This window comes from Lissotriton helveticus, chromosome 12 (genome assembly GCF_964261635.1).
Source record: "Lissotriton helveticus chromosome 12, aLisHel1.1, whole genome shotgun sequence".
Classification (NCBI taxonomy): Eukaryota; Metazoa; Chordata; class Amphibia; order Caudata; family Salamandridae; genus Lissotriton; species Lissotriton helveticus.
In genome coordinates, this window is record NC_136073.1 from 128,415,923 (window position 1) to 128,432,374 (window position 16,452).

At 47.3% G+C, this 16,452-nt stretch overlaps 1 non-coding gene across 1 annotated transcript; it reads right to left on the reverse strand.

Moving 5' to 3' along the window:
• Positions 1 to 425: 425 nt before the first annotated feature.
• TRNAC-GCA (transfer RNA cysteine (anticodon GCA)) lies at positions 426 to 497 on the reverse strand. Its single transcript has one exon. It is a non-coding gene; the product is annotated as a tRNA-Cys (tRNA).
• Between the last annotated feature and the right edge of the window lie 15,955 nt (positions 498 to 16,452).

The window sequence follows — 16,452 nt, forward strand, 5'->3', positions numbered from 1 at the left end:
ATTAATCAGCAAACCTTACAGATTTCACAAACCTTCAAAGCATTGGAATAGAGAAGTCTTACATTAAAAAGAACGTCTGTCTTTGGTGCTGTAAAAGGGTGGATCCACTCTTAAAAGCTTGTGTTGGGACTTAAGAATAGTTTGTGAGTTAGCTACCTAAGCTGACTTGGGATCTCTCTATCCGACCTATGGGTCTCTCTCTCTCTCTCTCTTTCACCTTCTGTGTTTCTCTCTCTTTAGCAGACAAAGTGCCTTAATTTTAGTTAGCTTGTAACGAAAAAGTTAAATGTTTCAATCTGTTGGTCACTTCTAGGAAATATGATCCAAAAAGCGTGTGTTCTTTTAATTTGGTCTTTTTCGCAGCAAAGAACTTCTGTTTAAGCTTTGCAAAAAAAAATTTGTAAAAAATATGTAAAAATATCTTTAGGGGACACCCGGATTTGAACCAGGGACCTCTTGATCTGCAGTCAAATGCTCTACCACTGAGCTATATCCCCACCTGCCGAACCAGTATCACAATACGCAATATATGTGGTCTCACTGGTCCTACCCATGCAGTATTCTTTAGTTACACATTCCTGTCATCTAGTTCGGTTTTTCCGCTCAGCTCTATCTCCAAGCCATGGGAGGTTTCTGAGACTGAGCTACAAACATATCCTCCAATTCTGTACTTCACTTCTTTGGTGTGCCTGCCCTATATTCACCCATCTTGCTCAATATTTCATCACCGTGCTTCAAGGCGCCCCCAAATATGATCACATTTCACCTTCTGAATGGGGACAGAAAGCCTTGTTAAATAAGATGTTTTTGTTTTTAGCGCTGTGAGACGCCTAGTGCCACGCGGATGAAATGTCAAAGGAGTGGCCGGGCTAAGGCGACACTATCATATGTCCTTCAGGAGGGGCAACGATAGAGGTGTATTGGGGTTTGATGGGGGTGTCTACAGCTGCCTATCCCCAAACAGTGGCACTGTGGCAGTGAAACCAGGAGGTGCACACGTCACCGTGGCAGAAACACGTCACCGCCTCCAGGAACGTCACTGTCGCCAGGTACATGTCACCACCTCCAGGTACACGTCATCACCGCCAGGTACAAGTCATCACCGCCAGGTACATGTCACTGCCTCCAGGTTCACGTCACCGCCAGGTACATGTCACCACCGCCAAGTACACGTCATCACTGCCAGGGACACGTCACCACCGCCACAGGTACAAGTCACCGCCTCCAGGTTCACGTCACCGCCAGGTACATGTCACCACCGCCAGGTACACGTCATCACCGCCAGGGACACGTCACCACCGCCACAGGTACAAGTCACCGCCTCCAGGTTCACGTCACCGCCAGGTACATGTCACCACCGCCAGGTGCACGTCATCACCGCCAGGGACACGTCACCACCACCACAGGTACAAGTCACCGCCTCCAGGTTTTTGTCACCGCCAGGTACACGGACCCAGAGGACTCCCAAGCACAGGATGAGGGATTATTAGCAGTGCTTTAAATGGGAAAAAATAAGTGCAGGTACTCTTACAATGAGCTATAAGTGTAGGAAGTGGGCGGGGCTAGGGGCGGGGCTAAGGACAATGCATTTAAGACACTTCTACTATGTGGCCGAATATTTATATATTCTTGAGTGCGCACTCACAGAAACATGCAGCAATACTCACCGTAAGCATTCCCAGAATGTCCTTTAAAATACCTCCCTAGTATCTGGATTCTCTCCCTCTTTCACTTGCTTCTCACTCACACACAAACAAACATGCGCAAACAAGCAGGCAAACACCCAGACACAAGCAGACAGACACTCATTCAAAAGACTTTGGTGGGATAAAGGCCATTTTACACCCCTTATCTCCCGCGGTTTTCTTAATTGCTGCTATTTCTGCTGTCCATGGGATGCCTGGATTCGAGTGTGTGCACACATACACACCATGGGCCTCATTTATGAAAAGCGACGCATTGTTGCGTGAAAACAGCAATGCGTCACTTTTCATTGCACCCTCCTTGCGACATGCTGGATGCGTCATATTTATAATATGACGCATCATGTCACAAGGAGTTACAGATACGTCAGTATTTCTGAAGTATCTGTATGGCGCAAAAGTGACGCATTGCTGGAGTGTGTCACAAAAGTGACGCAACTCCAGCAATGTGTCCTTTCACATGGGGCAAGCCCCATGAGAAAGAGCTTGCGTCAGTTTTATGCCTGCTGTGAGGCAGGCGTAAGAAATTGATGCATTTGTGTCCTAGAAGTGGCGCAGTGAAATCTTATAGATTTCACTGCGTCACTTCTATGACCCTTTCTTGCGTCAGAACGCCCCCCCTTGTATACAGTATACCTGGCAAAGGTATAATGTAGCGCTGGGGTTTACAAAGTGACGCATCTACCTAGATGCGTCACTTTATAAATATGGTGCAACAGGCACATTTTTTACGCTGCTGGTGCGTCACAAAAAGTGACGCACCGGCGGCGTAAAAGTGACGCACAGCCTTATAAATGAGGCCCCATGGTGTGAATGTGATTGACAGCACAGGGCCTGAATGGACCCCTGCTCTGTCAAACACAGCGTGGTGGGGAACGCCAGACATTATGCGAAGGAGCCCTGCCGAATAGTTTAGAGGTGGCTCTGCTTGGGTGCTTTGGCTGTCAGACAGCCTCGTCCGTGTTCGTGAGCACTAGCAACAATAAACCTACCTTTGATGAGTACCAGTACTCTCCTTGGCAGCAGAGAAGTGCCGGTACTCAGAGCGATAAAAATGAGAAGTGCCAGTACTCCGTACCGGTGAGTACCGGCCCATTTAAAGCACTGATTATTAGAGTCCTACAGGGGGACCGAGGGCTGGGACGGATTGGCCGAGAGTCATGAGGGCTGGGGTGAGGGCCCAGAGGATGGGGCCTCATAGCAGGAAGAACTGTTGCCGCTCCCATTTGTAAACGCTTCAGTGCATGCATAACACACATCGTTATGTGTGGCATTTCACGCCTCGTCAGAGGTAGGACACGCTGTAGAAATGCAATGTCACTTTACATGTTTTAGTCCCCTTCTGTGTGACACTTTAATGCTTCATGTGGGCCATTTTGGGTGACTCTTTACTGTAACTATGTAAAACGAGCTGGCAACAAAAGTGAAAGCAACCTCGAGCAGGCAAACAGCGTGCATGCAGAGAGGGAGCGAGCAGCCGAGCTGTAATAAATCAAGCACGCGGTGGGAGATACCATGCGGGTGCACATCACCTGTCCGGGCGCTCACATGGTTTGTCTCCCTTCACAAATGAAAGCGACAACAATAGAGTAGCCAAGGCGATGCAAGACCTAACAAGGCGAGGCGAGACCTACAAACCGACCCTAAGTAGTCAGAATGTACTCACCTTAACGCAGAATTTTATAATTCTGGGGCATATTAACAAGGAAGAGGGAAAATTAACGCTAAGGGCGCTTAGCGTTAATTTTTTTAACGCCCGCTATCGCTGGATAATATCGCGCTGGTTATCATGTTATTAACAACGCTAACCGCCTAGGCGATAAAAAAATCCAGCGATAGCTGTATTTTGGGAGGTTATTGCTGGTAATGCAGCGATAAAACTACAAGGATAGGGATATCCTTGTTGATAGCCCATGGTGGACTTAGCCATGTAATCCACCTCCCATTGGATTACAAGTCTGAAAATTAGCAGACCTAAAAAACCATCGTTAATCGTGGTTAGCAATGATTTTTTTGTCTCTAACAGGGTTAGCATGAAGCTTGATAATAGGAGAAATGTCAATTAGCGACATTTCTCTATTGTTTTGCACAGAACGCCCACTTTGCATCTCATTTGAGATTTGTAGTTCTCTTTTATCTCATTATAACATCAGCACTACACGCCCCAAGATGCACAGAAAAACATTAGTACTGTTCATGCACCGACCTGCAAAAAGTAAGACCACTTAGGCCTGCGCTACTGACCCTGGGCTGGCTAAACTGCAATATGCGTGTACATGCCAGGGTGTGTCCTTGCGTCTATGCTGGAGTGTCTGTCCATGCCTGACTGCACGTCTGAGCTTGTGATAGTGTATGTGTAAATGTGTGTGTATGTGTAAATGCGTGTGAATATCTTCGTTAGTGCATATTAGAGTGAATGTGTGTGTGAATTAGGGTGGGCAGGGCTGGTTTTAACAATGGTGAGCCCAGTGCAACAATCTTTCTGGCACCCCCCACCTCCTTCTCCATGGATACCCTCACTACCGCCCACCAACAGGGTCCCTCATCTCTCCATAGTCCCTCCCTGATATACATTTTATTTTATTTATAGTGCTACTCATCGTTCCCTCACACTCAGTTCTGTGGCCTGCATGGTAGGTACACATTCTTTGCAGCACTCACATTAACCCTCTGTGCTACTTTATGTTGAGTCTAAACTGCCACTAGACAAAACTCTGATCTCTCTCCAGCAGGAACATAAATAACCAGAGTTATCCTGACATTTTTATGGTTGCCTGAAAACTTTTGGACACACAAAGAACTCTACAGTACTGCCATAAGATTCATAAGTTATTTTTAAACACAGTGCCCCCCCTCGGATGTATATCATCATAACGCATGCTTTTACTACGCATGCCTTTACAACGCAGGTGGATAGTGGAATAGTTTAATTTATTATTCCAACTCCAGTCCCCGTGGATAGTAGGGAAGGTTTTGGATAGTAAATTAAACTATTCCCTATCCTGCAGCGCCCCCCAGCGCAATTCGTTGTAATGACTTTCGTTGTAAAACATGCGTTGTAAAGGTACTGCGTAGTGAAAGTTGCGTCGTAAAGGATGTTACCCCCCTCAGATCGGAGCCTGATGTGGCTGCACCAGTCACACCGCCCTAACTCCACCCCTGAAGGGGGAAGACAACTTTAATGCATTTCTTTGCAAGCCACTTTGCGTGCACGGAGACACCAGATGATATTTATAGGGTAGTGGAGTGGAAGGGACTATGACTCTTGGAACACATTTTTGGTGTTTTATTCTGTAACCGCCTTTTTGAAATAAGAACTGTTCAATCATCCCCAACAAAACCCCTTCTTCGGATAGCCACCATTGTACCCCCCTGGACAACAATCATTTCTCCAACCAAAACAGAGGGCGCCTTTTTTAGGACGAGGCCGCCCTGCACGAGGGAGGAGACAGAACAATCAAAGGGTGCACTGGTAAGACGAGGGGGAGCATTAGGCACCCACACGAGGAGCAAGACCAGGGAACCCTTACCAGGAACGAGAGGAATGAGATAATCAGCAATAACCATAATGCACAGTCACTGGTTTTCAACCTATTCAACATCAATTTGTCTCCCACAGTAGAAGATGTTCTCAACAAAGGCCTTTCCTTCGTACCGACTACACGCCTGGACGCATTCCAACTCCATGTGGAATTAGCTGAATTCTTCCGTAAGCTAAAACTCAAGGCGTTTTTTGAAAAACAACCACTAACGGAATCCATTGCACAAACCAATGAGACAGGACTGAAAGTAAAATCCTAATTTTGCCCACTCCCCGCCTGCATCCCTGTGGAAATCACCACCTTCGAACAGGCCGTCTATCACCAAATTGAAAACCTTGACCCACCTAAGCTCTTCAACAACCTGACCACTAAAGAAAGAGAGGCCATACGCAGCCTCCAACAAAACCCCCTCATTGTCATTAAACAAGCTGACAAGGGAGCAGGGACAGTCATCCAGAACAAGACTGACTACACTACTGACTGTAGGAGGCTCCTAAACGACCCTCGTAACTACAAACGCCTGAAAGAAGACCCAACTACCACCCTGAAGGACACCATCATCTCTCTGGTAGAAACTGTGGAGACCAACAACCATATTTCCAAGCAAGAGGCTGATTACCTCTATGCTAAGAAAGCAGGGGCACCGTATTTTTATACAGTCCCTAAAATTCATAAGGAGACAAGACCACCACCTGGACGCCCGATAGTATAAGGGATAAATTCCCTCCTTCAACCGCTATCTAGGTTTTGTGATTTTTTCTTAAACCCTATGGTCCAAGCGTCCTCCACCTACATAAAGGACACAAAACATTTCCTGAACCTCATCAAGGATACTGATTTTGACCATAGTGTCCAACTCCTAGTAGGATTGGATATCAATAGTCTATATGCAAGCCCTAGAGTCTCTATACAAGCCTTCCACATGACGATACCTTACAAATGCTCAGGAACATGCTCCATGAAACCACCTGGGAGCACATGACACGGAGGGAATTTATTCTGCAGTGCGCCACCTTAGCACTTAAACATAGTTATTTTGAATTCGAAGGAGAGTTCTACTTGCAGACGAACAGGATGTCTATGGGCAGTATTTTCACCCCCAGGGTAGTTGGCCTCTACGTATACCAGTTTGTTGAAACAACACATCCTGGCAGCTGCCAACCCATACAGCATCAATATCCAATTTTGGCGACGATACATTGATGATATCCTTATGATCTGGACAGGGCTGATCGACATCCCCGACAATTTACTGACGTGGCTAAACCAGCGGGACCCCTTCCTACAGTTCACTAGTAGTGCCAGCAACTTCACGATAGCCTTCCTGGACCTAAACATTGAGGCAACAGAGGGTAAACTACAGACTACCACATATCACAAACCTAAATTGCGCAATTCCTTACTGCAGTTTGGTAGTTTCCACCCAAGGTCCCTCAGAGAAAACCTGCCATACGGCCAATTTCTACAGATATGCCGTAACTGCAGTCTCACCTGAGACTAAAAACAGCAATCCTCTGAACTAGCGGACAAACTACAAGCATGCGGGTACCAGGAGAACATGATTAACTCCACCAAGAAGAGGGCCCCCAACCAACAAAGCAATTCCCTCCTAGAGGACACCACACGGGACAACACCATGACACGCTTGACCTGCGTCACTACCTACAACGTGGCCTCTAATCAAGTAGCCAAGATACTTAACAAAAACTGGCATATAATAAACAGTGGCACCATGAAATGGGAACGCCCAGTATTGGCATACAAAAAAGCGGGCAGCCTTCGAGACCGTCTGGTGTCAACCAGGCGGTAAGGTGTAGACGGTGGCAGAGTCTCCCCTGAAGGCACATCAAGAGGCCCAATCGAATTATTATAAAAATATTAGGCTGGAAAGGAAGAACAGTCTTATCCAGCAACTTGATGAGGCAGGCAATTCCTCTAAGGAACTTTATAAAATACTACAGGCCTTTGTAAAACCGACGGCCTGTTGAAAGTTCAGATGAGTTTTCCCAGTCTCTCAGTGATGACATCTCTCTATTTTTTGAGAATAAAATAAATATGATCTATGATAAAATCATGAAAGCCTCCAGCCATATGAACAGTACTCCTGCTCCATTCAAATCATCCATACTTGGTAACCATTCATTTACCACCTTTCCATCAATTAATGATGTTGATTTTTCCAATCTTATCAGTCATATAAAATCTGGGTCTCCGCCTTACTTTTTACCCGCCAAAATGATTGCTCCCTTGAGTACTCTGATTAGACCTGAGATCAAATTTGTACTAAACCTTTCTCTCAAGGAAGGGCGGGTACCTATGGAGTGGAAGAAAGTGGTGGTGAACCCTATTCGTTAGAACACGGCACACCCATGGACAGATCTCTCCAACCTCCGACCCATCTCCCTTTTGCCATACTTCAGCAAGATGGCCCAGAAACATGTGAACACCTGTTTGTCAAAATACATCGAGGCAGCGGGGGGTCTGGACTCCTCTCAATCGGGGTTTAGACCCAATCACAGCACCGAATCTGCCCTCCTCTCAGTGACCGATACGATCCGGATGGCACTAGATGGAGGGGGCTCGATGATTCTGGTGCTGTTAGATTTGTCCGCTGCCTTCGACACGGTGTCACATGAGATTCTTCTCGGCCGCTTGCGGGAGGTGGGTATAGAGGGTGTGGCTCTGTCCTGGGTGGAGAGTTTTCTCACAGGCCGCTCACAAGGTGTCAGATTGGGCTCCCTTCATTCCATCTCTAGGGAGCTCACCAAGGGAGTGCCACATAGCTCATGTCTAAGCCCTACATTATTTAATGTGTATGTGGCCCCCTTGGCTGACATTGTGAGAGAATACGGGTTCACCCCGGTGTCGTATGCTGACGACACCCAGCTTCTGTTCCCTTTCCAGTCCCTCACTCCAGCAAAAATAAAATCTTTTGCTGATGGTATGAGGGCGGTCTCAAACTAGATGGCTACAAATTGCCTCCAGTGTAATGTAGGCAAAACGGAGGTGATGTTATTTGGAGAGGCCCCGCTTTTGTGGTCCCCAGAATGTTGGCCTTTAGATCTTGGGCCAGTGCCGAGTCCAAAACAGACTGTAAAAAATCTTGGTGTGCGTCTGGATCAGGCACTGGTGCTTAAAGAACATGCCAATCAAGTCGCCGGTTTGTGTCTCCATACCATCGGACTCCTGCGACGCGTTTTCCCATTTCTGCCTGATTATCATCGAAAGACTTTGGTCCAGACCCTGGTGGTCAGTAGACTGGACTACTGCAACGGCCTGCTCATCTCGGCCAATGAGGAACAACTAAATCGTTTGCAAGTGGTCCAGAATACCGCGGCAAGACTGGTGCTTAACGTTTTGCCCAGGACTCCTTCCCGCCCGCTTCTGGACAGTCTTCACTGGTTGCCTGTTCGGCAGCGGGTTAAATACAAAATCTGCTGTACCATACATAAATGTCTTTTTGGGTCAGGCCCAAAATACTTAACGGACAAGTTCATCCCCTATAGTCCTGGACGTTCCTTGCGTTCAAGTAATCAGCAACTGCTTCAGGTCCCCAGGATTAGGAGGGTAAGACAGGGAGGGCGTGCCCTCTACTATAAAGGTCCCATTCTCTGGAATTCACTTCCACTTGCCCTAAAGAAAAATCCCAATTTCCAATCCTTTAGGAAGTTCCTTAAAACCCACCTATACTCGACCTCCTAATCTGCTGGCAGTTAAAATACTCAGTTATCAGTCTAACATCTGTATCAAAAGCGCAAGCGTGGAGATACCCCTTCGGGGGTTGAATCCTGCGCTATACAAGAAAATAAATAAATAAATAAACCCTATACCCGGAACTCCAGCACCTAACACTGTTCTTGATGCATGGGGGCTCGTAGGCCTCATAGGTCACTACACCTGCGGTGACTGCAGTGTCTGCCACCTTACAAAAGCAAGCAGAAACTTGAATCTGGAGACAGGTAAAACATGGCAACAGCTTCACCACACTAACTGCAACTCCAACAATGTCATCTACCTGATTACCTGCACATGCGGCCTACGGTATGTAGGCATGACAAGCTGCAAAGTCAGATCCCACATTGTGGAACATCGACGCATCATCCGATGTAGAAAAAATCATTAGCAAACTAACAGACCACTTCATCCAAGCAAACCATACCTCAAATGACCTACACTGGACTGTGATAGAAGATATCAACAGCCAGACCCAGCCAAACTACAGGACTCTATTACTTAAGGAGCAGCATTGGATCTATCGCCTTTCCACGAACGTGCCTGGGTTAAATGAGAACATACCCTGGAATAGCCTGAATCCTACATGAAACCAAAGCAAGTGATTTCAAGTGTACGTCTACACTACACCCAACTTTTTTTCTCTTTTTTCTGATATGTTCTAAACATTCATTTTTTCACCAGCCATACTAAGAATGCACACTCAAACTGATAATAACAACACATGCTGACTTTAGTGGTGCCTCCAGGTCTTTTATTCATGTAATTATTATTTTTTTTGCACCCACATGCTCTCGACATTCTCACAGGGGCGTCTCTTTTTTCTTTGTCTACATTCCCACAGGGGCGATAGTGACCATCGCCCCAGGAATTTCAACTAACAGCCACCACACCTAGATCAATTAGGTCAGATGTAACCTTGGGGGCAATTAACACCTCAAATTTAAAAAGGATCAAATGTACGACAAATAACATAAACTCGCAGGCCACAGCTGCAATCCAACTCTTTAACTTGCAAGCTTCCAGCACTGCTGATCAAATTGCCTACTGGGGAAATTTTACTGCCATACTACTAGAAAAACTTGAAGATACTTTCCCTACAAAAGACAATGCTCGGAAAGCATGTGGAAAAAACAAAATTCCGAAAGACCAGAGAGTACAGCTGAAGTCCCTCAAAAAATTAATAAACTCGACTCTGCGTAAGCTGAGAAGATCCACAGGGAACACTAGCGCACAAGCATCCATGAATAACCAAAGGGCAGTACTAAAAAGATTGAAATGTAACATTAAGAGAGACCGCGAGAATGAAATCTGGGTAAAACTCCTACACAACACAAATTGTAACAACAGTGCCCGCTTTTGGATAATTGTGAATGGGATAATGCACCCACAATATAAGGGCATAGGGTCTCATATTCCGGAAGCAAAATGGATAACCTTTCTTGCTACCCACTTCAATAACCAAATAGAAAATGCAGGAGCAAAAATGGACAACAGCTGGATCCCAGAGAGTCAAGCTGGAGCAAGTATAACTAAGATAAGGGAGCAGGAGCTCCCAGCCACAGGAAACAAACCATCAGGCGCAGCGAGCCGCCCGCCGTCACTCTTAAGTAAAAAGCAGATTGCCAAAGGGAGGAAAGAAGGAGCCCCAGGTCCCAATGGCAGTCCACCTGCCCTGTTCAAAGCGAAGAGTGAAGATTGGGCGGATATCCTGCAACCTCTCTTTTTGGAAATCAGGCTGATAAACAGAATACTAGAATCTTGGAGGCACTCGACAATAGTCCCAATCTATAAACAAACATTTACAATGCAATGATCTTGGCATTGTTAAAGTTAGAGCTATTGGCATTGCTGATGACATTTTTTTAATTTATGTTTTGGTTTTTAAAACATAAATAAATGGCATTGTCATTTACAATGCCAATAGCTTAATCGCTCGCAAATGCGGGACCTATTGCATTTGCACCTGCTACCGTGTTGTAAATACAAACTGTTTTGTTAAAGTTAGAGCTATTGGCATTGCTCATGAAATTTATGTTTTGGTTTTTAAAACATAAATAAATGGCATGGTGGATATGACACTGAGATTGAATGATGGCAATATTTGGGACACGCCGAAATGTTATGTTAAGTTTAACACAAAACTAAAATATAAAGATTGTATAAAAAATGGAACCAGTGCATCTAGCGTATTGTAAAATGTGTTCTTTCTAACCACCTTTTTGGTAGACACTTAAAAAAAAATGTAATTTAATCTCGCTTTTGATTTGTTTTTACAACCTGTAGCATTCTTGGTTTAGAAACTGCAATAACAAGATAAGCAACGAAAATGTAATTATATTGTTTCTGTAACTTTTAATAAACAAGTATACTGCATTAGCTATTTTTGCCCATGTCTGGCCTATTCCTGAATTACTAGCCAGATGTCTAAGAGATAGTGAGACTTCAGTTTGAGCTGGCGCCCACCGCACCCCACATGCCCCTCTTACCTGCCACCGGGCTCCGCAGCTGTGGCCAGCACAGGATGCCCATGGCCAGTAGACACAGAGGTATCCGAGGCTGCGGGGCGGGTTCCGTGGCTACCTGGCTGCTGCACTCTTTGTAAGTCATTTGTAGTCCCCCCTGAGCCGCGCTGTGGACCAGTGGTGCGCACTCATTTGCAAGAGGCGTGTCGCTCACTCGCGCATTTCTCCATACATACCTAAGTGGGTTAATCAATGTTCCTGCTGCATAAATCAGTATGCGGAAGTAAAGCAAGTAGCGGACACCACAATATTGAGGAAGCAGAGATCACACATGGCGTGGCTCCAAGGTGACAAGCGTGGTGTCAAAGAACCAAAGCCTCGGGTCGCGCATGACAATGAATTGCAGAAGCGGTGTGTGTCGGCTCCCTTTCACTCTTGTATGCAGGGCGACTCTTGGCTGAGCAACATTACAGGGTCCATGGCACCGTTTCCACACCGAGCCTTAATTAAATGAGCCTCAATTAAACACGCGCATAAAAAGGAGATAGGGTAAGTGAAAAGCACAAATGAATAAGCAATTACCAAAATGAAAAGCGAAACAAGCCCACGCAGCCCGGGAGCCTGTGGAGGGAGAACACGCTTTTCATTTTGGTAATTGCTCATTCGTTTGTGCATTTGTGCTTTTCACTTACCTTATCTCCTTTTTATGCACGTGTTTAATTAAGGCTAATTTTACCACCGAAGACGGAGCTGAGGGTGTCTTGTGCCCCTGCTTGCACCAGAGTCCCTGGCACAGCTTCTACACCAATGCATGTCTACATTATGTGGCAGGCGAGGCCCAGTGGCGGGGTTGTGTAACTGTGTGTATGCCGGAAGACGCCAGACGCCTGTCTTCCTGTCTTCTCGCACAATGGGCACTACTTTAATGCAGCCAGCCAATCAGAGGGGAAACGAGCAGAGCAGTGGGGAGACCAAGAGGGCAGAGCGCGTGCAAGAATGCGCCCCCGCCGTGGAGGATTTTTTCAAATTCATTTTTTATTTATTTATGCGTTTTTTTATAGCGCGGACTTTACCCGAAGGCATCAGAGCGCTTCACAGTAGGGTGGGCTCCGACTCCTCTGTGCACGTCAACAGGGTGGTATCCGGGACGCTGTCTCCCCCTGCGCTTAGCAATGCCTCCGCGGGCGCCGACGCTCGGCTCCTCTCCACCGGCCACACGCACGAGTAACGAGTAAAAACGAAACTGAAAAACATACAAGCCGCGCGACGTGAGCTGTCTACGGCAGAAGCTCACGCGCGCGACCAAATACCAAGGCGTGTGTCGACGTGCGATCCAATCCCAAGGCGCGCGTCGGAATCCGACTCTGCCATGCTTCTCAATCTGAGCGTGGCCATCTCTTGTCTCCACTCATTGTCGGCTGAGCCGACGACTACAGTTCTCTGGCGAGAACGCGCTTCGCGCGCTTCTAGCCGAGACCTAAAAAGGAGACAAGGCCAAGCCCAACAATTACCGCTTAGGAGCTATTGTTGTATGGCGTTTTAGGATCCAAGCAAATTTTCCCGATTCATGCCCTTATATAGGTGCAATTCACATTGCCCTAATATAGGCATAGAAATCATTCCCTTATTTAGACATAGCCCATGCAGTCCAAATACAGGCATGACTACTTCCACCTGTACCAAAACGTCACAACGATTTCTTGGAAAATCGGCTTAAGCAGTCAGGGACCTCCCCTTGTTTGAATATTGATTTGTTCAAGAACTCATGTACTTCACAAAGAACTACTATTATTATTATTAAGGGAGCTTGTAAAGCGCCTGGTTACACCCACCGGCGTGTCCCCGCGCTGTAGTAAGTGGGATGATACTAGAGCCCCGATACCCAACCCATGACCTGGGCCGTTAGTGAAGGAACAAGTATGTTTTCAGCTCTCTTCTGAACCTGGTCTCAGAAGGTTCTAACCGAAGCTCAAGAGGGAGTTTATTCCAGCTCCTGGCCGCCAAGAACCGGAAGGATCTGCCACCCATTAGGGCTCTCTTGACTTTTGGAATCACCATCAGGCCAGTCCCAATAGATCTAAGGGACCGGACGGGCCTGTAGACAGTGATGAGATTCTGAAGATACCTCGGCCCAGTGCCCTGAGTAATGCGGTGACACGTACAAAGGGCCTTAAACACAATTCTCTTCCTGACAGGAAGCCAGTGAAGAGCGTCCAAGGCCCTTTTAGAAGCAGCCCTTCTTGGAAGCCTAAGGACCAGCCGAGCAGCTGCATTCTGTAACACCTGAAGTCGGTCAAGACTCTTGACCTTCGCCCCTAGATACAGTATGTTACTGTAATCTAACCGTGAGGTGACAAGAGCATGCACCAGCGTCCTCCTAGCTTCTTTGTGAAGAAGGTCCATGGTTTTACGCAGACCTGTGAGGACGCCAAAACATGTCCCCACCACACGTCTGATTTGATGTTCAAATATAAGATCCAAATCTACCCAGACACCCAGGTTCTTAGCCTGGGCGCACGGCGTCTGGCCTGGGCCTAAGCAGGATGGCCACCATGCCGATGACCACACAGATGGGCCCCCCACCACGAGCACCTCTGTCTTGCTACCGTTCAACTTCAGGCAGTTGTTGGCCATCCAGGAGGCAAGTTCCTGAATGCATGCTCTGAAGTTGGAGGCAGCCTGATCCGGCGCCCGTGATAGCGAGATCACCAGCTGAGTGTCATCGGCATATGACACGATCTGGATTCCAAAGCCCTCCACAATATTCGCCACTGGGGATACATATAAATTAAATAAGGTGAGGCTCAAGTCAGAGCCCTGCGGCACACCCTGATCCAGTTTCACAGCTCTAGAGTAGTGGGCACCCTGTCTTACCTGGAAACTACGATCCGTTAAAAATGATTGTATACATTTCAGCGCCGCGCCTGAGACACCGCCCTTATTCAGACATTGCAGCAAGTTGTAATGTGCCACAGTGTCAAAGGCGGCGCTCAGGTCCACAATAAAGAGGGCCATTGGCTGCCCCTCATCAGCTCCCTGCCTAATGGCCTCAGTGGCCATAAGTAGAGCCGACTCCGTAGAGTGGAGTGACCGGAACCCAAACTGTGCGGGATGAAGAAGATTAGCTTCTTCCACATGGGCCATAAGTTGTAGATTTACAGCCTTCTCGGCCACTTTCGCCAAGTAAGGTAGCACCAAGATAGGTCGGAGGTTATCCAGTTTCTCGATGCTGATGTTAGGCTTCTTCTGAAGTGGCAGTACCACAACCTGCTTCCAGCTATCAGGCACCGTGTGCATACTAAATGATACATCTAAAAGATGCCTGATATACGGCTCAAGAGTGGCAATACTCTCCCCAAGCAGTTTTGGTGAGGCAGGATCCCTGGGTGAGCCAGACTTTACAGAGCTGCAGATTCTGCAGAGCGACTCAGAGGGAGGGGTAATAAAACTATCCAACCTCTGATTTCCCGCAACACCACCAATTGGTTCCACAAACTCTGCACCCGCTTTGTTTTCTCCTGGGAAGGAAGAGTATATTTTTCCAACTTTTTCTGAGAAGACACCCGCAATGCGATCGCAGAATTCCCCAGAACTTTCTGTGGGAAAGGTAGACGATGTAAGTGAGGAAATCTCCTTATAGATCTTGAATAATTCCTTTGTGGAATTTCCCGCCGCCCCAATTCTCTCAGCATAGTAAGTGGCTTTGGCCCGCCTAATAAGGCCATGATAGTTTCTCAGCTTTTTATGGTATTCCATTTTTGCCTGACTAAGAAAAGCTATCCTCCACTGCCTCTCTAGCCGTTTGCACTCTGACCTAGCTAGGCGCAAATCGTCGTTATACCAAGGTGCAGATTTCTGTGGTCTATTCACTGTTTTGTTCATTCGTAGTGGAGCTACGCTGTCAAGGGCTTCTCTTTTTTTTGTCAAATCTGTTTATTGGCATTTTCATATAAAGACAATACATTGTATGAGACGGGTCAACAATAAGCAAACAGTAAGCAGGTATGCCAGGCATCGTTCAAAAATCCCATACACCTCCCATGCAGGCATTCAAGTCTCTGGTTGGAGTGGGAGAGGATTATCCCGCATACTATTGACAAATCAGAGGTTACCGGGCATCTGCCACAAGATAAGTCCATGACTACCCACCCGCTAAGCGAATGTGTGTTACCAAGATGTGCAGGGTGGATCTTCGCTGCACCAGTTTTGCACAGAACTTTGACACTTATACAAGAACTACAAATCAACAATGATGGGAAATAAACATGTAATGAACAGAAGCGGCATAAGCACTGATAAAGATAGCATACAGTTCCATGCCTATCTCACCCCAACCCCATCCCCAGCCCCACCCCCCTCCCGCGCACAGCGTCCCCCCAGATATTGCTAGGTCCGCTCCTTGGTCCGCTCCTTGGACCTGCATACCACTGTTGTAGAGTGACGACGGTCTGTATAACTACTAGGTAGAAACATGCCACTGTGCACACCCCGCCTTCTACGGGCACTGGTTAGGTTCCATCTCCCCTGTGTCCCCAGTCTCACCAGCCTGCTGCAAGGCTCTAAGCATGGCTTCCCAGCTGTCAGCCTTCGGTGTCAAACGGATACCCACTGTTTCCTCCCTGCGCAAGGCCGTCCACTCCGCTCAGGCCCACGCCAGAAAGGAGGAGGTCCACGCCTGTACATGTGGCAGGTCGCGCGCCTTCCAGCGCCTTGTGAGCAGGTGAACAGCCACCACTAGGCCTAGGTCCAGGTATCTAGACGTCACTTTATCCTGAGGCGGCCTACAAAATAAATGTAGAATATACTCCGGCCAATCCAGGGGTATAACGCGCCCAGTACAGCTGCGCAGCTGCTCACCGATCATACTCCAGTAGGAGCCTAACCTGGGGCAACTCCACAGCATGTGAAGGACCCCCGTGTCCAGCTCGTCGCATCTGGGACAGGACGCATCTGCGCGCTGGAAGTATCTGTTGACGAGCGCTGGCGGGAGGTAGGCCCTGTGAACAACAT